Source organism: Parus major, chromosome 2, assembly GCF_001522545.3.
Source record: "Parus major isolate Abel chromosome 2, Parus_major1.1, whole genome shotgun sequence".
NCBI classification, from domain to species: Eukaryota; Metazoa; Chordata; class Aves; order Passeriformes; family Paridae; genus Parus; species Parus major.
Genome location: NC_031769.1, coordinates 42,866,121 through 42,892,169, shown reverse-complemented (window position 1 = coordinate 42,892,169; position 26,049 = coordinate 42,866,121). Strand labels below are relative to the sequence as shown.

General features: G+C 41.2%; 1 protein-coding gene across 2 annotated transcripts in view; it reads left to right on the top strand.

Moving 5' to 3' along the window:
- The first annotated feature begins 2,297 nt into the window (after positions 1–2,297).
- The window catches only part of CPNE4 (copine 4), a 224,686-nt gene continuing 200,934 nt past the window's right edge, over positions 2,298–26,049 (top strand). For both annotated transcript variants that reach the window (XM_015620105.1, XM_015620104.1), the window contains exon 1: positions 2,298–2,459. The gene's annotated coding sequence lies outside the window, so the exon portion shown is untranslated. The remainder of the gene's footprint in view (positions 2,460–26,049) is intronic.

The window sequence follows — 26,049 nt, the reverse complement described above, 5'->3', positions numbered from 1 at the left end:
TAAGGGTGATTTAGCAACACAAGCCGGTAATATTAGCAAGCAGAGGGGACGTCAAAGCATGTAACTGTGTGGGCACATAACTACAGGGTGATATTCAAAGCCCTTATTGGATCTGTAGCTCAGAATGAGAAGTATTATTTTAATGCTGGAGTGTAAGATAGAGAACAGAAAGCTCCCTCTTCGTGTTCATCTGGACGTAGACAAACACAGATGGAGGTTTGACCCTGCTCCTTCTCACAGCCCCCTACAGCAGCTTACCCCAGTGCTAAGCTCCAGCCTACAGCTACACCACAAATATGTTCTGTGCAAGTCCTGCCAAAGCCACAGATGCATGAGGTCTCCCTTATTCCCACAGGGCATCCTGTGTTTCTGGCTGTTTTCTAGAGAGCCCAGCACAACATCCAGCATCCTGGTGTGCAAAAGGCTGTGTCCCACTAGCAGGAAGCAGTGCCAATGTGCTGTCACAGCTCCCAGCCATGACACAGCATGCAGAGTCTGGGAGCCAAGCAGCCTTGCCCAGCAGTTATTCTGGGACAGTACAACCTGCCGTTGTATTAATTCACAGATTTTCCCTGGAGGCTTCACCTATGCATATCTGTGCAATATGGTCCTGCTGCTATTAAGCTAAAAACTTGTCAGATCCAAGTAAAATTAAGGCAAATCTTGGCTTCCTGGCGAATTTGATTAGCTTTATGGTTATGCTATTAAGTACTGGTGCATAAGGGGGAAAAAAAATTAAAAATCACACTTTACAAAACAGTAACAGAAAAGAGATAAGCAGAAAAGACGAGGGAAATCATAATGTTTATTATATTTAGATGAGTTTAGATGTGTAGTTCTCACTGTACCATGAAAGTAATATGAGTGCATAAATAGAATGACTTTTGATTTTAATGCTAAACTACTTTGATTTTAATGAATAAACTACTGATCATCAGGATTTTTTTGAATAATATGCTCAGTAAAATGCTGCTTTTTGTTGCACTTTATCAGCACTTTATGTGAAAAAAGATCAGGTTGACTGTGTAAAGTTTTAATATTTGCACCAGTATCATGTTGAAGTCTCTAATTAGACAGTCATGGGGTTCTGACAGAGGACTTCAGCTATACCACGAGGTGTCTCTTGAAATTTTTAATTTGGAAGACTTGTGATGAGTGTTCCTGGTTTGGGCTAGCAAATGTGTTTGCCTGCTTGTTCTGTATTTCACACCTTACAGTGTCAGGAGCAGTACTCCAGGGTTTGCCAGCTCAGCAAACACCTGGCATCAAATTCACAGCACACACTGGTTTGCTTCTGTCTCTCACTCCTTTCCTTTCCTGAAAAATTTGCATCCCTGGAGATACCTTCTTTTCAAAATATTTTGTGTTTATATCTTTATGCCTGTTCAGAGGAGAAGGGGATGAAACTGCAGCATCTATCTTTTAGTGGATATGCTTCGGGAGCTCTGTCGTTGTGAAATCATTGTGCCTCAGGCAGGTCTTCATCAGATTCTTGTGAGGTAGGGAGGGGGATTTGATAATAGAGATGGAGAGCTATGGCAAAAAGATGCCATATTCTGCAAATATTTGGGCACTTGTTTAACTGACAAGTGTGAATCCAATTCCCTGCGTAATCTGAGGATTTCTGGGAAGGCAGCCAAACTTTTAACAAGAACTCCGGCATCACCACAGTTGCTCGGTAGATGAAGAACTGAGTGGCTGCTATAGGTGGGCAAAGTCAAATAGTGAATCCCAAGTCCTTGTGCTGTGTTTTAACTGTAAGAACTCTTTTTTCCCTTAGTTGGAGCCATCCTGTCCTTTCTCCCTGTTAGGCCATTTAGGGAGGCACTGCAGAGTCAGCAAAAGCCCCGATGCCAGGAAAATCCACGGTCCCACAGCAACCATCCAAGCTTGTTTCACTCTCTCAGGCTGGCACTGCTGCCTCCTTTACCCTGTGGGCCCCGATGCATTTTCAATTCCGCCAGGATGTGGATGTTACAGCGCGAATTTACCACAATATTTAACCCACTGGAAGCACTGGTTGGACTTAGCCCCTTACTGGCGGCCCCTCAGCAGTACAAGCAAACTGCGCCTCCTGCTCGGTTGTGCTAGAAGGGCTCTCGAGAAGAGCTGGGTGCGCCCCGCAGGGAGGGCACGGAGGTGCAGGGGAGCCCCGGAGCAGGGCCAGCTCCCGTCGGTGCCCGCCGCTCCCCGCAGGGGGCGCTGCCGGGGCTCGGCGCCTCCGGCAGGGCCGGGGCCGGGGCGGCTCCGCGCGGGGGCAGCGCCGGGCGCGTCCCGCCCTCCCGCCTCCTCCCGCGTCCCCTCCCCTCGGCCGCGCTGCTGGAGCCGCCGGGCTCCCCCGCTCCTCTTCACATGGGGCTCGCCCTGCCGGCGGGACAGCGCTCCTGCTCTCCCGCCGACCGCTGACAGGGAGCCGGCGCGGGAGAAGAGCGCTCGTCGCTGCTGCCACCGGCGGGCAGGTAGGGGCGGGCAGGTAGGGCGGGCGGCACACCTGAGGGGACTCGGGGAGCGGACGGCGGCGGGACGGGCGCAGCCGGCTCTGCAGCCCCGGGCGCGGAGGGAGCGCACGTGGAGCGGGCGCCTCGCATCCCGCCCGCCTCCCTCACAGCCCCGGTGCCGCCGCTCCGGCAGGGGCTTCGCGACAGGGTCTTCCCTGCGAGGTTTCGGGACCCCCGCCGGTCACTTGCGGGCGCATCGCGGCGGGATTCTCTTACCGGCTGCCGGGAGCAGCGCAACTTCAGGTAGGAACCCGGGCGGAGACGCTGGTCTTCCTCGTTCGCCCAAAGAGGATGGAGTTTAGTCAAAGAGCCGCGAATCTCCCTTTTTCTATTCCATCTTTTCTTTTACCTGTCAGGAGAACAGGTCCGTTATTTGTGAAATTATTCTGTCAGTTCAGGAGTTTTTTGGGTTTTTTTTTTCTGTACACTACCAAATACACTTGGTAGATTAAAAAACAGGACGAATTCTTTATGCCGTTAAAGTGAGCGCTATGGGTTTGCCGAGTTCATATAGCCTGAGTTCTCATAGCTCAAAATAAACCTTTTCATTAAAAATGAGAAAACCGGAATCAGTTCTCAGAGCTTTTGATTGATTAGATCTCCCTCGTGGAAATCAGCGGGGAGTTTTGCCTGATTAAGAGCTTCAAAATTGTCCTAAGGTTTGTTACACAACTGGCTGTAGTTGTGCAGTATGGGCTCAGTTAGGTAACTTTGCAACTGGGTCTTGTTATCACTGGTCCAGCTGAAGTACTTTCAAGTCAAATTTGTTTAATTTCTCTGCTTTAAGCTCTCTCCGCTCGACGTGTACGAGGTAGTGCTTTAAAGGAGAGTAAACGTATTGGGTAAACAGGGAAGCTGGTGACATCCTTTGGAGAGATAGCGATTGCAATTTAGAGATGCTCCATGTGTTTTGCTGGCAATGCCAGGTTAACTGTTTTCATCCTGAACGTGTTCTATTTCACTTGTGTTGCAGTTGAGCCTCAGATGCTCTACTTAATAACCAGGTACTCAGCTGTAACAGAAGGTGTACAGACATGCACATAATCATAGTCTCTCCAGCAAAGAGCATGCTTTCTGGTGTGATTATGCAGAGATGTTACAGAAAACAGCATTGCTCCCAGAATAGCTTGGAGGTTGCAATTTCCACACATGTGAGATGACTATTCAGTTACTGTTCTATTTTTTCTGTGCTGCTGAAGTACCTGGCAGTAAGCAATTTACAGAATCCAAACTTTTTTTCTTGGTGCAGGAGTTTCTGTCAAATTGCCTTTTTTTTTTTTTTTTTTTTATGGCAGGAAAATAGTTAGATAAAATGGAAATTTTCTTGCCCTTCAGGTAGCAGCAACAAAGGACCAAACTTGGGGAGGGTTTAAAACACAAAACCCAACATTTTGCTTTAGGGTTGTAACTAATTTCAGATGAGAAAAACTCCCTTGGGATGGCACTTCTCAAGTTTGTTCTTGGTTCCTTGAAATTTCAGGTGGTGTAGGTCTGATGGATCTAGCTATTCAAGTGAGGAAAAGGTGTTATGTTGTGGTCTGTGAAGTTCAAATGCACATTACTGGAAAGCTTCAAATAGCCTTAAAATAGTCTTTAGTGGGGCAGGTGTGTTTGCTATGTTTGGGACAATTGCATTTCAGTTTAAAAGAATAGGAGTGTTTCTGAAGCAGGACATAGTTCTGTTAGCTTTGGTATTCGGTACTGGTGTTCCCAAACTGATACCACAATCCAGAACGAATCTGTTGCATGTAAATTCAGTGTCTGCAGATACATCAGTTGGTATTGCTAACCTCATTGGAGGTTGGATACCTAGTATTTTTAAGGATAAGTCTATGGAAAAAACTCAGGCATGTGATGAACAGCTTTCCAGGGCTAGGATGATGGAAAACAATTTGTGTATCACTAAAGTTAAAAGTATTCAAGAAAGCTGTTAATAACGTTCAAAAGGAGATCCTTTAATGCATGTGAAGAGCATTATCAGTTTGTGTAGCTCTGTAGCCAGAATGCAGCTGAATTATTGTGCTTAACTGTCCATCTCCTAATCTTTGGGCGGAGATTTTTCTAAACCAGGGTGCTTAAATGTACCCCACTTTGAAACACTGCAGTAAGGCGAACTATGGTGAACCAATTCTGCTCAAGAGGTTGGTTATTTGCACCTTGAACAGCAAAACTATCTCAGCAGTGTGTGCCAAATCCTGGAGCTCTCCCTACACAGAGAATCGAATGGGGTGCACATTGTGGTGTTCCATGTTCAGTGCTGGTTTAAGGGAGACTTTTCTATGGTAGCTACCTGTATATATCTATACTTATGTATCACAGTTGTTGATTCGTTTTCACAAGGTGGGCTAAAAATGTGTTGTGGATGTGAAAAGATTAAGTGCCTTGCTGAGTTTGAAAGAGCAAAACATTGAGGACAGATTGTAAAAGATCTAGACTCGCAGTTCAGTCTAGCTTGTCTGCCTTGTTTGCTGTAGATTGTTTGAACAGCTCTTTCAAGGTATTGCATTCAATGGTTGGCTGACAACATTCAACATTTGAAGTGTTTTTCTATTACATTTCTATTCATTTCTATCTCTTTGCATGCATGTGGTATTTGGTAGGCACTGGTATTTTATTATGTTGCCATAACTTCCCTTTTCCCAGATTTATTATTTTAGTGTCTTAAAACCCTCTATTAGACTCCATGTAAAAACAGCGCTCTGTTAATGGATGGCTAGAGTGGTGAAATTTGAATGGGAGATAGCCAGCGGTCAGCATTATGGTTCCTGTGCAACCATTAGTCAGTAACACTTTGCATAAATATCCAATCTAAAATTTAATATCATCCTCTGTAGTAGTGTAGTGTATCTCATTGGAAAGGTGACTTTAAGTGAGCAGGAAGTTCTAACTGGAGGATGAAGGATGCACGCCTACAAAGAGCGGTGCTGAGTCTGATTTGAAGATGTTAACTTGGGGTTTAAGCATTTGTGACTCAAAAGTTTAATTCCATTTTTGCTCCTAAAAACTGCAGTAAAGTAAAACTTTCGGGTGGCTAAGTATTTTTAGTCTTTTTGCAAGATGCCTGACTGCAAAACACGCGAAGTAGCTGTTCTGTGGAGTTCTGCTTTTTTCTGCCCTTGGAACTGAAGCGTCCTTTGCTGGTGCAGTTGCAACGATGCTACTTGTAGGCATAGAGATGTTTTTATTCAGTTTAAATTCTCATTTGAGTCTCTAAACACCCTCATGTTGTCTCCCATTAATCAGCCAACTGTAGTTGCTGTCTTTAAGTCAGTGAAGTTGTGTTGATTTGCTCCTGCTTGCCCTTTTATGCTGCAAGTGAATGCTTCACAGCTGTGAAGTTGCCATCTAGCTTTGACTCAGGGCACACTCTTCTTCCAAGTGGTGTGCAGTCCTCAAACAGCCTGAATTCTCAGAGAAAGGTAGGTCTGAAAGTGGCGTTTGTGGCCTAGAAAAAAGCTGCACAGAGATAAGGGGAGCTACATGCATACTTAAAAACTAGCACATGCCCGAGTGTTTTGGTGAATAAGCTGGAATGCTTTGCTGAATCACAGCTCTGAGGATGCAGAAATACTACACCTATATTGTCTGCTGCGGCTCTGTGCAGCGCTTGGAGTGCATTTCAGGCAGGTGTTTGGAGACCATCTGGACAGCAAAAATTAATCAGGTGTGGGACTGTACATGCTACAGACAGGAATGGAAACATTACATTGCAAGTCGCTTTACTGGGAAATTTTACCAGTACTTCTCCCTTTCTCTCTGAATACTCAAACGCTGAGTGAAAATTGATGCAGTAAATGACCCAATTCCCATTGCTTTCCTTAAGCAAATCATTATCTGAAGGGTGTGTCTAAGCAAACTGCCTTGGCAGTTCCAGCCGCGGCCGGCAGAAACGGTGGGGTTTGCCCAAGAATGACGTTCTTGTGTCAGTCCCTGTTAACTGATTCCATACGCGGGACCAGCGCTAAGTGTGGAAGTCCCGGTACCGACCCGCTCTTGGTCCCATTAACCCACCCGCGACCTCCGCGGCCGGCGGTGACTCGGGGGGGATCCAGGAGCGGGGCCGGGGGATCCGGGAGCGGGGCCGGGGGTCCGGGCGCTCCCGGTGCTCCCGTCCCGGCGGGCGGGGCGGAGCCGCCGGGGGGCGCCCGAGGACCGGCGGAGCTCGCGGGGATCCCGGAGGGTGTGCGGGGCGGGACCCGCATCCCGAGCCAGCCGGGCCGCTCCCCCGGCCAGGGGCATCCTCCCCGCAGGATCCCGGACCCGTATCCCCTGTGGAGGAACATCCTGCGCACCCTCCCTGCGATCGCCTCCTTTACCTGGGTCATACTTTGGTGTCCTGCGACAGCATAGCCCTTTCTTTCATTGTGATTCTCGTTATGGATAGGAGCTGGTCTGAGCAGGAGATTGCTCTCCTAACTTAGCTCGCTGCCCTCCACCCGCCCTATTGTTTCCACTAACCTTTCCTGCTTTGCCAGCCCAGGTCCTCCAAAGCTGGAAATGGAATATCTGCCAGCTTCTTTGGTAGTCTGCCAGCCTTCAGGCAGTTCAAAAAGCACCTTGGCATGGGGCAGGAAGAGGATTCTTGGCTAGACCAACCTTCTGTGGCTAAAGCAGTGATTGCTGGCTGTGTGACTTTGATTCCTCATTTATTGTCAATAATGTTTGATTGATACAGGGGGAGTACCCACAGCGTTATTTGTTAGTGACTACAAAGTGGCTTGGCAAAGTCTGGAAGTGAGTGGCTATAACAGAGAATTGGAATAGTAGGTAGTAAGATTCTCTTTAATTGAGTGGGGGACAAATGGAAAGCAGGTGTGCCCTGAGTAGGAAAAGTTTGTGTAAAAGACAACTGGGGAGCTGCTTGGACCATTAATCCTTGATTTTGTAATCTGCTGCCTCCCGCAATTTCCTCCTGTGAATTGATCACTATAAATTCCTTGGATTGTAAGTTGTCTGGCAGCAAGGTAGATATTCACTGTACATCTAGAGAGGGCAAGGCACCCTTCTCACAGGTGGAAAAAAACCAGTAATTTGGCTGTGGGGTGCAGCTCAGGGGCAGTTCCAGAATTAATTTCTAACTCTTTTTTGACTGTTTACTTGAGAAAGTTTCTGCTTTTGTATTGTGTTGTATAGAGCCTTCTGGCAAGATTGTTGTCTTTAGTAATACTTGCCACTGTGGCTCAGCATAATGTGGAAGACTAGGATTGCTAATGTTAGTAGCCAGCTAGAACTCTGCCAAAATCAACTGAGTACCGTGAAAAAAAGCAGAACTGGTTTGTTGATTAAAAAATATCTTGTCCATTATCTGCAGTAAGGTAATATATGTACAATTATGTGAGGACTGTGACTGGCACTTTGAAGTCACTGCCAGCAAAATCCTCAGAAATGTGGACAAATGAATAACCTGCAGCTAACAGTGCAGTAAGTAATTTAGACAGCTGTTTCTTATTTAGTTTTACACTAATTGCTGCTGTGGTTACCATTGCATTTGTGAGCTGATAGAGTTGCACATCATCTGTATACTTCTGGTGCAAATGGTGCCCTGGTATGTCATACGTTGATAAAAGCAGGTGCTTTTACTTTTAATTTGTAGTGTAAATTTTATGGGATTGTTAAAGTTCACTGAAAAAGACAAAATAACTTGGGGATCCTGCCAGACGTTTGGCCAGATGGGCTCATCTTTGCATAATGATCAAAGAAAGGAGGAAGAAAAGAAAATATGTAAAAATGTATTAAATTATTTATTTTGAATAAGTGTTCTTTATTTTGAAGGAAAAGAGAAAAATTAGAGTAGGGAAAATAGAAAATTGGAATAGTCTGCCTGTCCAGAATGTTTTAAGTAGGGTCCAGTTCCTCTCTGAGGGACTGCAGGCAGCTTGTATCTGCTTGGGGATATTCTTTCTTAACTCAGAGAAAGCTTTCAGTTTTAAGCTTGTGTTCAAGATCTGGACTGAGGTATGACTTCACTTGCATGGAAAAACTGAAAAAAATTTTCTGTACTAAAGCTTAAGTTTTAATATTTCTTTTGCTGTCTGTGATTTTGCAGATGTATAAAATACAGTGCCAGCTCTTTATATTGGGGATGATAGTGTATGCTGGAGGAGGCCACAGTCAAGCAAAGAAAGATCAAGCAGAAACCTTTAAGGCACCTGTAATTTTTTCTGAATTTAGGAAAAGTCCTTTAGGCTTTTAATCTGGGTTAAGTGGTGCCTGACTATCTGTAATTTTAATTTTGCTTCTCTTTGTGACATAAGCAGTCATAGTAACTTTGCTGGAGATTCCAAATAAATATTTCTGTTCGTTTTGATTTTTTATCTTAAAAGATCAAGTGCAACTTATAGGCAAACTGACAATATCAATCCTTCCTTTTCCTATCCATCAAAATCTTATCTTCCGCAAGAAAAAATTGGGTTAGGACTGCAGAGTAATCAGAAATGAAGAAACTGGTGAACTATATTTGAAAGTCACTTTTTCTTCACAAGCCGAGATACTTTGTATCTTTCTCTATCAAGGACTGGGAGATGAAGCAGAATAAATGGTCATTATATGCAGGTTGTAACTGCAGTTTGAAATGTCAGATGCAGTTTATAATTATAGTTAGAAACAGGAGACTTAAACTTCATCTCTGCACATAGATTTGTAATGAATGGCTGCTTTAAAATTAGGTATACACAAAAAGGCATGAAAATGCTTAAATATTTTTATGAGATTATCCCTTAGTATTGAATTAAATATTGTCTCACTTCTGTAATTGTATTAAGTGCAAATAATGACATGAATGTGACTGATTATACAGGAAAATATTTTTTGTGTTGAATTTTAATAGTCCTATTTATGAATTATATTCAGCTGTGGACTTAAGGAAGAGATACCTGAATAAGCTGATGCATTGCTTCCCCTTCAATTCAATACAGTATGTAATAAAAACTGCAACATTACCTAAAATAGATTGCAAGGATAAGTTAATTGGAAAAGTACTCTTAGGGTGATTAATTCTAAAATGTTTTCCATGGACTAGTAAGGGAAATGATATTTCAGTTTTTGCACTCAAAGCTAAAATATCTAATTCGTAGGGACTTACTATGAACTTTCTGATTTCATCAGTGCATTCACAACCATAGAATTTTATGAACTATTCAGTGAATTTGGTTGGCAAATCACTGACATCCTGGCACCATTGCTGGCCTCGCAGTCATGAGTACCGGGGAAAGTTCACTTCTGTTGTGCCTTAGATGGGCTGATTCTCAGTATTGCTGTTTTTTTTTCCTACAGCTTTTTGTGTGGGGTTGGTTTTTTTTGGGTTTTGTTTCTCTTTTTTTTGAGTCCTTGAATTTTTAACACCCTAGGATCTTTCAGGGATTTTATGTCTAGCTGCAGATTTACCATTCCTGTCTATCCTGGCTCTAGTCTGAGTACTGTTGCACAGCTTTCTTGCAAGCTGGCAGTTTCCTTAGAAGTTTCATTCAAGGTTACATAGTTCTGCTGTGTCAAAACTAGGCCTTGAAGCACAGATAGCTGAACCCCTAGGAGGAGGATTCACACAAAGCTGAGGTGTGAAATCAGTATGAGCTAAGCTGTGCCAATTCCCTTAGGAGGACACACAGTGAATAGTAGCTGCAAGATTGTTTGAACTACTTTCAAAATAACTGGATGTTTGCAGGAAAAGCCTTGTAATTTAAGTTTTCTCTTTGTTGGACTTTTACCTGTCAGTGGGATTTTGTACATATTTCTGACACTAATGTGCTTTGTAATTGGCTCTTTGTCTGAACTTAGAGGCAAGTGATGCTGATGTAGATTGCCTGTGGTCAGGAAAACGATTTAATTTTTGTGCCAGGAAAGGTTTATGTTAAATATCAGGAAAAACTTACTCACTGAAAATGTTGCCAAGCTCTGGAACAGGCTGCCTATGGAGCTGGTGGAGCTACCACTCGTAAAAGTTTTTAAAGATTCATAGATGTGTCATTTAAGGCCATGGTTTAGTGGTGGACTTGGTAGTGTTAGATTTTAGGTTAGCTGTTGGACACAATGATCTTAAAGGTCTTTTTCAACCTAAGTTATTCTATAATTCTAAAAAAAAAAAAGAAGGACAAAAACTATCAAAAAGAGGAAATAGAGGAAGGTGAAGCTCAGGATTTTGACAGGAGTTGTAGAGGAGTGATGGACTGAGAGTGAGAATCAGGACATGGGCCTGTTATGTTAGAGGCAGGAAAAGGCGGTGCAGTAGGTAAAATTAGAAGGAAATTAAAAATAAGAACAAGTTTTATGAAGAGTATTTCCCAAGGGATAGAAAGATCAAACATTACAAGTGCATTTTAATGCAAAAACAGCTAGTAAAGTTCTCACTCTCTTGAAATGCAAAGCAAAACTTATATTGCCTTTACTGGTGCTAGAATCATTCCTGTCTTGAATGTCAGGAAAGGAAGAAAGAATCACAGAAGAAACGAAATGTTTGCTTGTATTTATAAGATTACAGACTTGGAACTTTTGGTATCTACAGTGGAAAATCAGTTCAAACACTGGGAAAGACTTTCTCATTGGAACAGTAGTGTGACAGAAAAAAATACTGAAATAACTGAGATTTCATTTAGTTGAAGGTTTGAAGAGAACAGAGTGTCTACTGTAGTTTCCAGATAGTTATTTCAGTTTTGGGGACAAATGGTATTTCAGCCACACCTTTTATGATTTTATGAAGTCTTCCATAAAGTAGGCTTTCAGATTTTTTTGATCCTTTCTAGCACAGGAGACAAAGCTTTCTTAAATTGTTAACATCTATGTACTACATGAAGGAAGCCAACATGTTTCTGACAGAAAATCACACGAGTTAACAAACTCTGAAAATAATAGCGTTTGTTTGGGGTTGGTTTTGAGGATGTTTTTTTTCCTTGAACTAAGAGTTTTGATAGTGTGCAGCTGGTAATGGTCCTATTTTGTAAACTGCTTACTTATTAGTGCTTTTTGATGTATTTGCTGTTGCAATTTAGATATTTGACTACTTGAACTGGCTTCTATGACTTGCTAGTCAAGTACTAGTTTGGTACCTTTGAAAAGTGCCACCCCTCTTGTTGCTGCAGATACGTAAATTGTGATGTGGATAACTTCCCACTGCTCTTTATGAAGAGGGACAGAGGCTGTGGTAGTTTCCTTGAAGAGATGCCACTTAAAGCTTCAGACATGGTGTCATAAGCATTCATCAGGTGTTATCAAAGTGACTGGCACCTCAGTCGTCCTCTGCTTACTGCTTTGTTAAGGATTATTTTATGCACTGGAGTGGTGGTGGTTGTGGAGGGGGGAATTGTGTGATTTGTTGTTTTATTTTGGTTGTGGGTTGGTGGCTTTTTTGTGAAGTGTTCATAGCAGTTAGATTGTAGAAGTCTTTATAGGAAGATTTCTGCTAGTTTTGTTTTTGAAAGCAATCAACCAATTAGTTGGCAAGACTGTATGCATGCTAAAATTCTCTTTTCCATTAGGATGTGATGCTGAAGAATGACTTTTCCCCATCCATGATCTTTACTTCCTGCTGTAGCAAAACAACAATTTGCAGGGGCTCTTGTATCCAGTTGAAATCTCTTATGGCAATGTTCTTCCCAGGTGTATCTCTAATTAGGGATTGAATTTGTCACCTAAGTAAATGGATTTGGTTGGTTTGTTTAAAAATAGTCAAGAATATCAGATACAATTTGTTCTGAAGTTCTCTAAAACCTCTTTTGAAGCAGCCTCCTCTTTTGAAGCAGCCTCCTTTAAACTTTTTGGAGTTTGCTGCTCAAAGAAGTGTATTTGAAGGCAAGCAGTGACTCTCATAAGGGTTGACTGGAGGAGATTTAAACATTAGCTATTCTAATCTGGAATGCATGTGGATTTGGTTTGAACAGAAGTTTTAACTGGTGCTCACAAAAAGTAGTTTCACTGTGAAGATGTTTGTTTCCTGCCTTAAACAAACCTTGAATTTCTGCACCTTGATACTCATGATGTTAATGTATTGATTTACTTTCCTGTCCTATTAAACTATGCATGTCCTTTTACTGGAATAAATCTGTTTCTGACATAAACACTACCTATGAGGCATTAAGAGGGTCTAAACCTGGTTTGTACTAAGTTTAAGATGAAGCTTGTGATAACGGTGAAGCCAAATAAAGATATCCTGTAGTAGTTTAGGATCATAATGTGTGTAAAGCAGTTTTGCATGACTTGAATTTTACTACCTTCTTTGCTACAATTCCTTTCACTGTGGGCAGTTAGTCTGTAATCATTCTCTAAAGTGCATACCCAGAGTTAATTTCCTTATTTGCACTTATGTCTTGGTGGTGTTTTATTAAGGAAGTAGATATGTTTAACCACCTAATTAGCAGGTGAATAATTCTTCCATGCTGTTGCCTCCATTTCTCAGTGACCATCCATTGTCTGATGCAATTTTTTCAGAGTCCTGTTTTTAACTGTGACTGGAGGCTAAGTTGGGGTTGAATGAAATAGCAAAGAGAGAATGTTGAGGATTTGATCAATTTGAAATGGTTCATTTCTCCTGCAGTTCAAGACAATTAGGGAAGATGAATGCAGCACATGACTTGCAGTGTAACTGATCTCCTTAAATTCACTGACAAAATATGAGCTGCGCTCCAGGAATTTTCACGGAGGCTTCCAGCAGAATACACAAGTTCTGTAGAACTGGCAGTGACCAGTGGTTACTGAAAGATATGGGAAAAAGGAAGGGGAGAGTAGCCCTAACGTTTTTCATGCAGCTGTTACCAAGAAATTTCAGTTGAACATAACCTGTTATTGATTGTGGTTTCCTTGGCTTAGTGAAGATATATACATTAAACCACAAATCCAGTTTCTCTGAAGTGGTTCTCATGTGACCTTATCCCTGGCTCTCTTAGTGAAGTTTTGTAGTCTGGATTTTATGTTGGGTTTTTCTGTTTGTTTGTGTTTGTTTGTTGTTTATTTATTTTAAATTGATTATGGATGCTGTAAGCAGATGGAGAACACCATGGAGTGAAATTACAGGTGGAAAATGAGGTAGAAGTTCATGTCACTTGTGTTGAAGTGAAGGAAAAATTAGTATGCAGCTAAAAGCTTATGAATGAGTAAATTATGGGTGTTAAATGCTCTTATTAGCCATGTGTTAGGAGGAAAACACAGAAGATGACCTCTGTGGAAAAGGCAATGCATTAGCTGTCAGTGTAAAATGTCTTGTGAGTCTTGTAAAGAGTGAGGTAGTTAGAATTGCTTGGCTTTGTTTGTAATCCACCATGGAGAGTGGGTTGCCAGGAGTCCTCTGCAGAGCAAACAGTGCATGAGCAGCAGAAACTTTGAAGCAGAGGAACTGAAATGTGTTGATGAGGGTGGAGATGGATGGAGCTGCTGAGAATTTTGCAGGAAGTCCTACCAGAATTGTCTGTTAATCCCTACTATTGTGCTTGTACAGTTGGGTTTATGTAGATGATGAACGTCTGAAAGGGCCCCATGTGACAGCTCCCATGGTGAAATCACTTCTGTTACCAAGGCTTGATTAACGAGAGCTCCTGTCATCCCTTTCCTGTTGAATGCTCTCTGTTTCTGGGGTTTCTCTTTAAGTGGTGTGGGTCAATGCTTGAAGCTGTGTGAGGCTCTGGTGACAAGGAAAGCTGGCCATAGCTGTTTTAAATAGTTTGCTAGATTGTATTTGGTGCTTGCAAGCATCCATGTATGTTTTCAGAGATGCACTCAGACTTTAAACAGAGAAGATTAAAAACTTTTAGCATGACTTAGCAATATAGGTTTCTTCAGCTGTCACTTGGCTCTATCCCTGTCCTGCACTAGTCATCACCCCTGTGTTTTAAGGGAACACAGAGGAAGGCTGTGGGGTCTCAGAGCACTGATTTGGTGCCTTTTCAGAAAGGAGATGATCAGAACTTTTCTGTATTGTAAGTAAGAAGCAAAGATGCTTAAAAATCAAACCAAACAATCCCAAGGAAACAATTTGAAGCATTGGCCCCACTCCATATTTTCATGACATGTCATGAAGAAGAAACATTAGGCAAAAATGCTAAGAGGGATTTCTTCAATAATTCTTTCTTGTGGGGTGTGAGGTTTAAGGATTTCATGCATCTGGGATGTTTTGAAAATGGAAAGTGGGATGGAAAACACTATTTTCTAGTATGTTTTTTCTCTAGGGGTTTGTTATGCAGTGCATAGTATGGGGTTTGACTCCAAAAGTATAGTAGGTTTGTGACTTAGCTGCCTTTCCTAACAGTTCTAGGATAAAATATCTATTGGTATAATTTTTGAGGTGCAAACTCTCTTAGCTTTCAGTTATTTGAACTCAGTGCAGAATTACAGCATTTCCAGAGACCAGTTTTGTGACTTTACTTGTTTTTTTTCCATCATAAGAAATGCTCACAAAGCACCAAATAACACTGAATTGGGTAGAAGATGAGAAAAGAAAGCAAACCAAACAAACTACAGTGACAGGGTTTAATATTTTACATTGCACTGTCATCTTGTTTTCTTGTTAGTGGTGGAAATGAAAAAGAAAGTTGTGATTAGTATCTCAAAATCAAATGTAAACATCTGAAAATTTTCAGATTTTTTTGTGTTCTATTTAAGCAAATTATGTATAAAGATTTTCAACTAAGTATTTTTGTGTTTTATTCAGCGATAAAGAGGATAGGCTTTTAGTACTCATTAAATATCTACTTCTTGGCTCTACTCAGCTCTTCTTGTTAGGCTATTTTAAAACAGACTTTAAGGAGTTTATGGTTCTCCTTAACCTTATTATTAAGATAAAAAAACTTAAAAAAGAACCCAAACTTACTTCTAATTAATTCATATTTGTATAATAAGTCTTATTTTTCTAATTTTAAAATTGTCATTGAACCATAAATCAGTTTGGTTTGGAAGGGACCTTAGGTATAACCCAGTTCCAACCTCTCCTTGGGCACGAACGTCTTCTGGTAGGTCAGATTGCTGAGGTGCCCATCCAGCCTGGCCTTGAACACTTCCAGGGATGGGGTGTCCACAGGTTCTCTGGATAACCTGTTCCAGTGCCTCACCACCCTCACAGCTGAGAATTTCTTCCTAATATCTGAAAGAGCAGAGATTTAGGTTAGTTAAAAACCTGTCCCCCTTGTCCTACCACTATCTGCCCATGTAAAAAAGTTGCTGTCACTTTTTAAGCCCTCGTTAAGTACGGAAAGGCCACAATTAAGTCTCCGTGGAGCTTTCTTTTCTCTAGGCTGAGCAACTTGGCTTGTTGAACTTCTTCCTGAGGTTCTTAAGGGCCCATTTCTCAGGCTGGTCCAGGTCCTTCTGTATGGCATCCCATCCTTTTCTTTCTCTGCATCAACAGCACTGCTCAGCTTTGTGTCATCTTGCTGAGGGTGCACTCAGTCTTGGTGTTTATGTTATTGATAAAGATGTGATAGGGCTGAGATCCCAAGACAGAGTCCTGAAGAACACACCTTATCATCAGCCACCACTTGGCCACAGAGCCATTGACCACAACTCTGGCTGCATCAGTCTAGCCACTTCTTCATCCAAAAAATAATCCATACTTCAAACCCATGTCTCTCCAATTTGGAGATAAGGATGTCATTTAAGATTGTGTCAAGCGCTTTAGAGAAGTCCAGCTAGATTACAACGACTGGCCTTCTCTTGTGGACATCACTCCATCGTGGAAGGCCACAAGATTGGTCAGCATGATTTGACCTCAGTGAAGACGTGCTGGCTGTCTTGGATCACCTCTTTGTCTTGTGTGTGGCCTACCATTGCTTCAAGGGGATCTGCTCTGTGATCTTCCCCGGCACAGAGGTAGGCTCACTGGTAGTTTTCTTGCTTTCCTTCTAAAAATCAGGAGTAGTTTCCCTTTTTCCAGTCACCAGGAACTTCACCTGACTGCCATGACTTTTCAAATATAATGGAGAGGGGCTTGGCAACAACACTCTCTGGTTCCCCCAGGACTTTGGAATGCATCTCACCAGGCTCTGGGGACTTGTGTCTATTCAGTTTCATTAAATGGTCCCAAACCTGCTCTTTGCTTACAGTGGGAGAAACATCGCTACCCCAAGCCCAGCCTAGAGGTTCAGGGACTAGAGAGATAGGAGAAACCTGAATTATACTTCTAAACCATTGACCTGAATTGAAGCAGATGTTCTTTCTGGCTTTCATTTGTCAGGAAACATTTGTCTTTGCTTGCAGGGTCAGGGGAATAAAGTATTTGATTTTTAATTGGCTACTGAACTAAGCAACCATAAATGTTTGCTTGCTTTGTTCTAATGCAAATCTTCATCTAACTTGTTACTTATTTTGAAAGAACAATGAATTATTTTTTATTTAAAATATTTGGGAGGGTCAAATTAAATATTCTTTTCCTGAAAGAAAAATTTATTTTCTGAAGTAGCTTTCATGGCTACAACACACAGGTGTTGTACAGAACACATAGGTGGCCTTAAAAGTCAATACCAAGGATTGCTGGTCCTTAAGTGCATGGGCTGGTGGTTAGAGAACTTTCTGTGGGTAAATTGAAACTTTCCTTTTTCTGTAAATTGTTTGTACTTGGAGCTGGGCCAGAGGACAAGAGAACTGCCTGGATTCCCTGCTCAGCTGGCTGCAGCAGGGCAAGGGAGGTGGAGAGCCTCTGCTTCAGCCTGGCTTCATGTGATGGTGGAGTACATGGCTAGCAGGGGCACACTGACTGAGGCAGCATCAGTTAATTGCATTAATAGCACTAGTGTTTGGAACAAAATTGTTATTCAATTTTCAGTTGAAGGGATTTAGCTGAGTGGAAATCACGGATAGCGTGGTGCATCAGAGGGACTGAAACTCTGGGCTATTGGATTGTTTATCTGAATAAACATTTTTGGTAGCTGTTTCCCCATCCTATTTGATTTGTTTGGGAACCTCTTGCTATTGTGCAGGATATTGCCAGCTGTCAAGGGAAGTGGTGACTCTCAGCTTCTTTTGCTCTTGTTCCTCTAGGGTGTTCTGAGAAAGCAAGGCTCAGGTATGAGGTACATCTAGGCAGCAATGCCAGGTGACAGATCTCCCTGTCATGGTCTTGCTCACCTGAGGTGTGTATTTGGGAACTGGTTTTAACCCCCTGAGAAGCAAGAGCCAATATGAAAGGTTGAAACAGGAAGGGAAGATTAAAAAGAAAAACTGCCTTTGAAGTCACACTTTGAACCAGCCCCTGAATTCTTACAACCGTTGCGTAAGTGTGGCTCCTCTGTGCTGTGGTGAATGAGTCACAAGCATTGCTGCTGTGCTTTTTCAAATCTGTGTAAAGAAGGGAAGTAATGCTACTCCAGCTTTTCTGACTGAGAACTGAGGGGCAGCAGGGTTATGGGATTTGTCTGCAATCACACTAAGGACCTATGGCAGTGAGGCACCAGAAGAGGGATGTCTGGACTTCCAGTCCAGCATACACGCCAACACAAAATACTAAAAAAGCATTTTTCAATATTTTGTGCATACTGGATAAAAAGAACAGAAATATCAAAATTTTGATTAATCTCTATTCAAACAAATTAAGTAACGGGCTTGTGATAGATCAGTAGTGCAGGTATGCTTTTAGCCCATGCAGAGGCCCTTGTAGAAAAATTCCTGTTTATGGAGAGATTTAGAGCTATTTCTCTTCCATGAGCTATTTACTACTTCAACTGAACTAACATCTATTAAACATTCATTCTAGGTACAATACCCTCAAGAGTCAATTTAGGTAAACTGCAATATCTCTTTCTAGGCTAAAAATTGCTCTGTATAATGTATGTAGAAAAAAAAATCCATAAAATTATTTTTTCCTGCTCCTCTCAGTCTTTATTATATCTTGAGATTCATTTTTTTTTATGAGGTAGGAGGGAAGAAAGCTCCTTTGTCAGCTGCATAAAGGGACAGTCAAATCTTTTGTATGTAAGGGGTTTTTGGAATGATGTTTTCAATTTTCTTCTCTATTAAGTTTTGTATGTTATTATGACTGCAAACTTTCACACTCCCATTGTCATAAACAATAGCCTTTAGAGCTTTGGCATTTTCCAGCCTGGCAAACCAAATGGATGTGTGGAACAACGCTGAAGACAGTGGCTTAAATCATGTTTCAATACATAGTTAGCCTGTGTGGTATTTACTTCAAATACTGTATACTATTTTAAAAGCATTGTGCCCGCAGCAGTGGATGATGTTTGAGAATTAGCACTGCATTTGATTACTGTTTGAGAAGACAAGCAGCTGCCTTGGGTTGAAGGTAAGAGAAAAGATGCTGCCGAACCGCCGAGGTCGCTGAAAGCTTGTGGGGGTTGGAAGGAGGGTGATGCAGACCTGCCTAGAGGTGTGGGCCTTGGAGGGAAACGGGAGGGATTGAGCTCATGTGCTGGGTTGGCTGTGGGTGGAGAGGGTCTGGGGTATCCTAACCTTACAGTGGTATCATTGTCCCTCTCTTTTAGAACTGAACTTTACTGTTCCTTTGGGTGTTATTAAGGGATAGGTCATTAAGTGGCACAAAAAACTGGTGCATGTCAGACTTGACGAGATAGCCAAGGGATGGGACAACAGCCCAGTGAAGTCAGGGAACATTTTTTCCTTACTCTCTACTGTATTTTTTTAATGAGAGTATACAAAGATGTTAACAGATTGGGTATTCCTCTGTAGCTAACATTTTTTTTAAATGTTTTAAGAGGATGTTTTAAGAGACAAAATCAAAAATAAATCTTGGGCTTTGTGCAAGGATTCTTTGTTCTTTTCATTCCAACAGTTGTCCATTAAAGCTAATATTTACCTGTACTTCAGTGAGTCCCCTGCCACCCTCTTCCTAATGAGTTCTTGCCAAGCACAGGAGGGGGATTCAAGTAACCCATACCAGGATGTAAACTGTGGGTCAAGGAGGGCTCACAAGTTACTGTAAGTCAGGTGAGCCACACTAACTCTCCCGACTTATGCTTTGAACTTCTAACTTGGCTAACTTAAGGAACTCCAACTAAAAATCATTGGCTGCAAAAACGTTATTCATTTTTTGCACTATTTGATGTCATCTGCAGGTACTTTTCAGCACCATGTTTCTGTACAGGTCTGTGAGCAGAACAGATGTGTGAGACTATTCTAGTCTGCTCCAGTCTGTATCTGTTAGCCCCATTTAACCTGCTGTGTGTGGGGAAGTGGGTTTGAGTTTGCTGGAAGGAGAATAGGGAGTACTTTTTACCATCAGAGCTGTAGGGCAGGGACAATGACAGGTAGCACAGCTACCTATGGAAGAGTAGTGTAGAGTAGAGACTGTGATTTTTTTTTGCCAGTTCATATATCTTACATCCCTACAGGCTGAAGAAGTTGAAATGTGTAAAAGCTCAAATTGGTCCAAACTCTGCTAGCAAGTCTGGTTTGATTTATACCAGTGTGTTTGATTTATACCATATACATATATGACCATGGTGGAGGAATTTTTAAATTTGGTGTCCCAGCAGAGTCTTTTCATTGTAGACAAAGGCACAGCGTTGATTGTTCCACCTCATATAGCTTTGATTATTTTAGAAAGCTCTGCTTAATAAGAATCTCCTCTTATCAAGTAATGTAGCATTAGCTTGCTATTCTGAGTCCAGCTGCACAAGTTTAAAGCTATTTTAAAGCATGCAGATCTATGAAAGAGATTTATCTCTGTAAACATACAACAAGCCCAGTCAAGCCACTTTGGGACCCTGGCTTTAGAAGCTGCTAATTGCTGCTGGGTTTATTTTGTTTTTCTCTTCTCTGTGTACTATACTGTGCTTGCTAAATTCTGGCAGTCAAAATGCAGTTCTCAGTTCAAAAAGCAGATTTTATTTTATTTTTACCTGTTGTTTTCTCACATGATGCTTTTTCCATCTACCTTTTTTTATGAAATACTCAAATTGAACTCTAGGAGCCCTATTTTCCCAGCTTAAAGTAATTTTTTATCTCAACAGGAATCAGTAGCACAGCATTGAATGCCACATAGGAGTGTAGCTGTAAAAGGCTTTTCATTGTTTTGTGGGGTTTTTTTCCTTCTTTATCCTCCCCCTTATAAAGGATAAATTAATACCTTACTACATCATAAAGCAGCAACAATTTGGAATGCTTATTTCAAATAATTTCATGAAATTCCTATGTCTTTGATAATTTTTTTTTTCTATACATTAAATATGTTATTAAAAAAGGTGATTTACAGTAAGAAGTGAGAATGATAGGTTAAAGGAACAGGACTTGGGAAACTCCAATTCAGTCTCCCCAACAGAGCTTCAGCTAATCACTCTATCACCCTAGTGATGGTTTGTGTTTAAGGCTTTTTTGTTATTGTTTTGGTTTTTTAAATCACCCTGATGATTAAAACCCCTGGTAAGGGATAGAGCACATCCTTCAAATGACATGTTGAAAAGATGGTTCTTAATTTTGGATCTTCCATTTCAGAGATCACATATAAGTTTACCACTTGACCTCTCAAATCAAGGGGTATTTCCCTCCCAGTACTGTATGACAGCAATAACTTTAGCCACAGTGAGCTCAAGTCAGTTTTCATTATGTGTCTATGGAAGGGTGCTAACACAAGTGGTGACTTTACAGAGTTTTGCAGTCTTCTGTGTGTGTTATATTCATGGATTTTTTTTATTTCTAATTTATTTTTTTTTTATCCTAGTGTCCTGGGGTGGCATCCATTCTTTTTCTAATTTATGAGTTTCAGGATTATTTTTTCCATTCTTCACAGTACCAAACAAGATGTTCTCCTTCCCCTCCAGAAGGGTGCACAGCCTCTGTTCTGCAGTCCATTGGGCTGAGAGTGCTGTCTCATATAATACCACAAATGAACTTCCCAGGATGACTTTTGCACAGCACTCTACCCCACTCTACAAAGTAATGCAGAGAGAGTAAAATCAGCCATGCAAGTCAAATCCTTGAGAGGTGCTTTACTTTAATACTTCAGTTTGCCATGAAAAATCACCAAAGCATATTTCCAGACCTAATAATTCCTTTAAAAATTGGTTTCTCATTATCTACTTAGCTAAATAGCAATTTTACCCTTTTCTGAATATAGATCATTAAATTAGAATAGGTTTAACATTTTCCTTTTCCTGCTTCCAAATTCCTTGAGGCTCAGGAGACCAGACCATGCTTGATGGAACAGAGCAATTCAGTAACTTGAATAAAAGGACTGGGCTGCTCAACAAATAGGCCCAGCAAAGGTCCTGTCTTGAAGCTTTCATGCACCAGCCCTTTAATTTTAGAGTGACATTCAATAAGGGCAAAAGAAATTAACAAAAGGACTTGCATGAGTGAGTTAAAGGTGCCTGAACTTGAACTGAGAAAGCAAGCAAGCAAATAGTTTGAATAGAAAGAATGATATTCTTGTACTCCTTTAACAGAACTGTATGTGCTGGGATGCCCATCATATCAGCACGTCAGAGGTGCACTGGCACCTCTTGTGGAGGGAAATGGGGTCAAAACTAGGACTTTCTAGGAACTTCCTTCTGCCTCTACCATTTTCAAGTATTCACACCAGTATTTCCAGACCCCTGTTTCCACATCCCCCACTTCACATTTCCAGGTTCTATTCAAGATGCCCTGATAAAAGGGCTGTGAAGCAATCAGTGCATTGCTAGTGCCAAGAAAAAGATGAATTCAAGCATGACCACACTGCAAATCATATCTCTATGTGAATTAGCAGTAATTCTCTCCACCCTTATTCTAGAGGCAGTGCAATTTCACAGTATTAGAAACAGTGCATTACTAACAATATTTACTTGACTAGTCACATAATATTCCATCGTCATTATCTAGATATGCCTTAAATGAGAACAGATGTGATACCAGCACTTGAGGCATTCAGAGAGTGCCATTCAAATACTGCACAGAGCTGAGGAAGGGGTTTTTGACATATAGAGGGCATTCATGTGCCATGCTGACAGGGCCATTAAGGGGCATCTTTTGCACCCACCTCTTCTGCTGAACAAGGGAAATAGCAGTCCTCCTGGAGCACATGCCAAATCAAGAACCAGGGATGGAGGGAGACAGAACTAATTGTGAGGAAACATGGACGTTTTTCAGACTTAGAGGAGTAATTTCTGTTTTTTCTTTTATTCATTTGGTTTGGGTTTTCTAAAATAAATAGTGAACCCCTACACTTTGAGTTACTGTGTGTCACTGCAGGGCTGGTGAATCGCAGTTCTTTGCATGCCCTGCCTTGCAGCGCCTCTCTGTGTGCCGCTGGCTGTCCCACATAGCCGCAGTGGAAAGCCCTGGGGGCAGCTGTGTGCCCAGCTCTGCCTGCTGACAGCCAACACAGCACACGTGCTCCCAGATGCAGCCTCTTGCACAAATGCACAGGGAGCTCCTGGCACCAGCAGATTCCCTCCAGTGCACAACACTGATGAGCCTTCATGTAAGCATCAGTGACCTGAAGCAGAGCTCTGCCTCGTCATTCAAAATTCATCTTGCACGTATTCTGTCTTTTAGAATTAGGCCTTTTAACAGCTCTCCCATCTCCGTTTCTGATTCATGAACAGCATCTGACAGGTCTAGTATACTCACCAGAACTTGCAAACTATAATCTTGCAAATTAAAAACAGCCCTTCCTAAAACTGCTTTTTCTTTTTAAACCACCCACCAGTCATAACATTAATTCAGCTACTACAGTTTGCATACTGTTTGTATTTTACTTACATCCACTAATGTAAAGGAGAATTAAATAATGTACAGGAGAGTCTGGGAAAAAACATTCTTTGGACTCCATGCTCTTTTAAACAGCCTTTCCTTACAGATGACAGATTCAGGTCAGGGAAAGTCTAAAATGGGACACTATTGCCACAGATAACACAGTGAACAAGTAGTTAGTGCCCTTCCCCACCCTCACCACAACACACCCTCAAGAAGACCTGATTTAAACACACTTGTTCTCATGCTGCTTTGGAAACCTTTGGCAGAGATTCCTTTTGCATAGGAGTATACTTATATACTTGATAGAAGTCTCTTCCCCGTAGCGTGTGTGGCACAGACCCATAAACAAAATGCTGACTTGCAGGTAGTCACACTTGACTTTCTGTAACCAGCAAAGCAAAAGGGGTGGAGAAGAGTTGCAGAAGCCCTTCTAAGTAGAGCATCCAGAAAACAGGGAGGAAATAGATATGTACATTTATTATATCCAAAAATCCATTATATATTTTTTATATCCAAAAATCTCTCACCACTTTACAAACTAGTATTATTTAGGATAGATCTGTTTTCCCATCATCTTATCCAATTTTCTCTAAACAGTAACTAGAAATACAGGCCCTCAGATCTGTTTCTATGGCTGCCAGAGATGAGAAAATTCATCACTGTGGAATGCTTTTTCTGTTATTTTTTGTATCATTGTTACTATATCATCTGATCTTCCTTAGTCTAATACCTAACCAGTGCTACGTACTAAGCTTCATTTTCTCCCAAGAGCTGCAAAAGTCTGGTTTAGCCTGTGAAAAACCGGGAGGCACATCAATTACACCAAAATCCAGATGTGATTCAGCTAGGGGGGTGCAGTATAAGAAATGTAACACACAACATGCATAGGCTACCTTCCCCCGATGAGGACAGCAACTGGAAGTGCTGATCCAGCAACCAGCCCTTGCCTTAAGGGCAGAATAGGTCACTTTGCACAAGAGGTTTGTTACTCTGCATCAGAATCATTGAAGTTTAGAAGTGAGCCTATGATTTATCATTGAGTCAAAGAACAAACTTTTAAAAGCACAGAAATTTTGATACAACTTAAAATGACAGTGAAGTCATTGCATCCATAGTAAGAACATCCAAAGGTTACATACTCTCCCTGTTGAAGCAAACACAGTAAGGCTCTGGCTTATTGTGTATGCTCAGCTGTTCATAATCATTTTACAACATTAATACAATATTTTCCTTTTTTATATACTATGCAGCTGAGATTGTTTTTCCAATAGGTCTTCTACTTAAAAACTTACAGATTTTTTTATAACATATTTCATGTGTAGAAAAATGAAATTATGAAAGAATTAGGAGTTTTAAGAAATTATTTGAAATAAACATTCCAAATTGCTGCTACTTTACAATGTGCTTGTAGTACTTAAGGGAGAAGAGGAAGAAGAGGAAAATAAAAATAAAAACATTTTGCAGCTACACTCCTGTCGCCTTAAATACTGTGCCACTGATTCCTGTTGAGATGGAAAAACTACTTTTAGCTGGGGAAAAAATAGGTCTCCTAGAGTTTGAGTATTTTTATAAAGGAAGATAGATGGCAAAAGTGTCATGTGAAAAAACAACAGGTAGAAACTAAAATAAAGTGTGCAGTTTGTCAGAATACAGCAACCACAGTATAGTACACAGAGCAGAGAACAACAACAAAAAATTCCACCAGCACTTAGTGAGAAACTAGGCAACCAATAGGTTAGGGCTGCCCCTAACTCTTAGTCTTATCTTTAATTAAAGAAATTAAAAAAAAATTAGCAGCCACCCGAAGCTGATTGCATCAGACTTTCTCTGGTATTGAGGTATTCATCAGTGCCCTTTATGCTGTGACCCTAAGAGGAGGTAAGAGGCAGGTACAGGGGCAAACTGTAATTTTGACATCCTCTAATATGTCTAATTAATCTACAGTTAAGTGTAATTATGACTTAACTGTAATTTTGACATCCTCTAATAGAAGTTATTTCTTGTTTAACTAGGAGGAAGAATGTGAACAATTGCAAGCAACACACAGTTTGTCTCTATGGCTCCTATTTTCCTTATGAAACAAGAATTGTTTCATCTTGAAGGCTGAAATTCTTCTGGGGGACTGTATCTGTGCTGGAAGGCTTAAAATACTCTAGAACTTTCAGACATCCTGTGTCAGAAAGGGCAAATGAAATTAATTATACCAGGAGATTGTTTTGGGTTGCTGAGTACAATAATCCATTTAGCAACCTCTCAACAAAAGAAAACATCAAACATGGAGGAGCTCTACTTAAACCTGCTGTGGAGTGTACAGTACTAGCTCTGTGGTCTTGCTAGATCAATCAGTTAAAGTAATAACTTTTTTGCAAGAATTTAATGAATAAAACATCTATATTAATATTTCTATTTAAGCCTGCCTAAGCCCTAATTCTTGCTCATTCTTTGCATGAGCTCACAAGACACATCCCTCTCTAGAGTGCTTTAAATAGAGCTGGCAGAAATCATCTTCATGATGCCCATTGTGTGACAAAGACTTAACATGATTTTCTCAATTTTCACTGTGAGGTCTGGCAGGAGAGAGCTGGCAGAACAGGAAGAGTATTGGGTCCTGAAAATTAATACCATTATCCTTCCTGAAAATGCTTTTATGTGAAAAATATTTGGAGTTTGCTGGTTGTCCACCAGCCCTTCTTGGATGCAAATACCCAGAGAAACATTCTGGCCATCCTAGTTTAATTATTTAACCTAGAACAATAATCAGGCTTTGTGTGCTATAAAAACTCTCATTTTATTCAGATATATGTGACTGAATAATTGATCAGGAAAGTAAATAGGAAACCTCTGCAAATGGTTCCACACAGTGCAAAGAGAGAAATATTTCTGCTGTACAGACTTTGTGTAGGATCATTGTCATCCCATGACAACCAGTGCA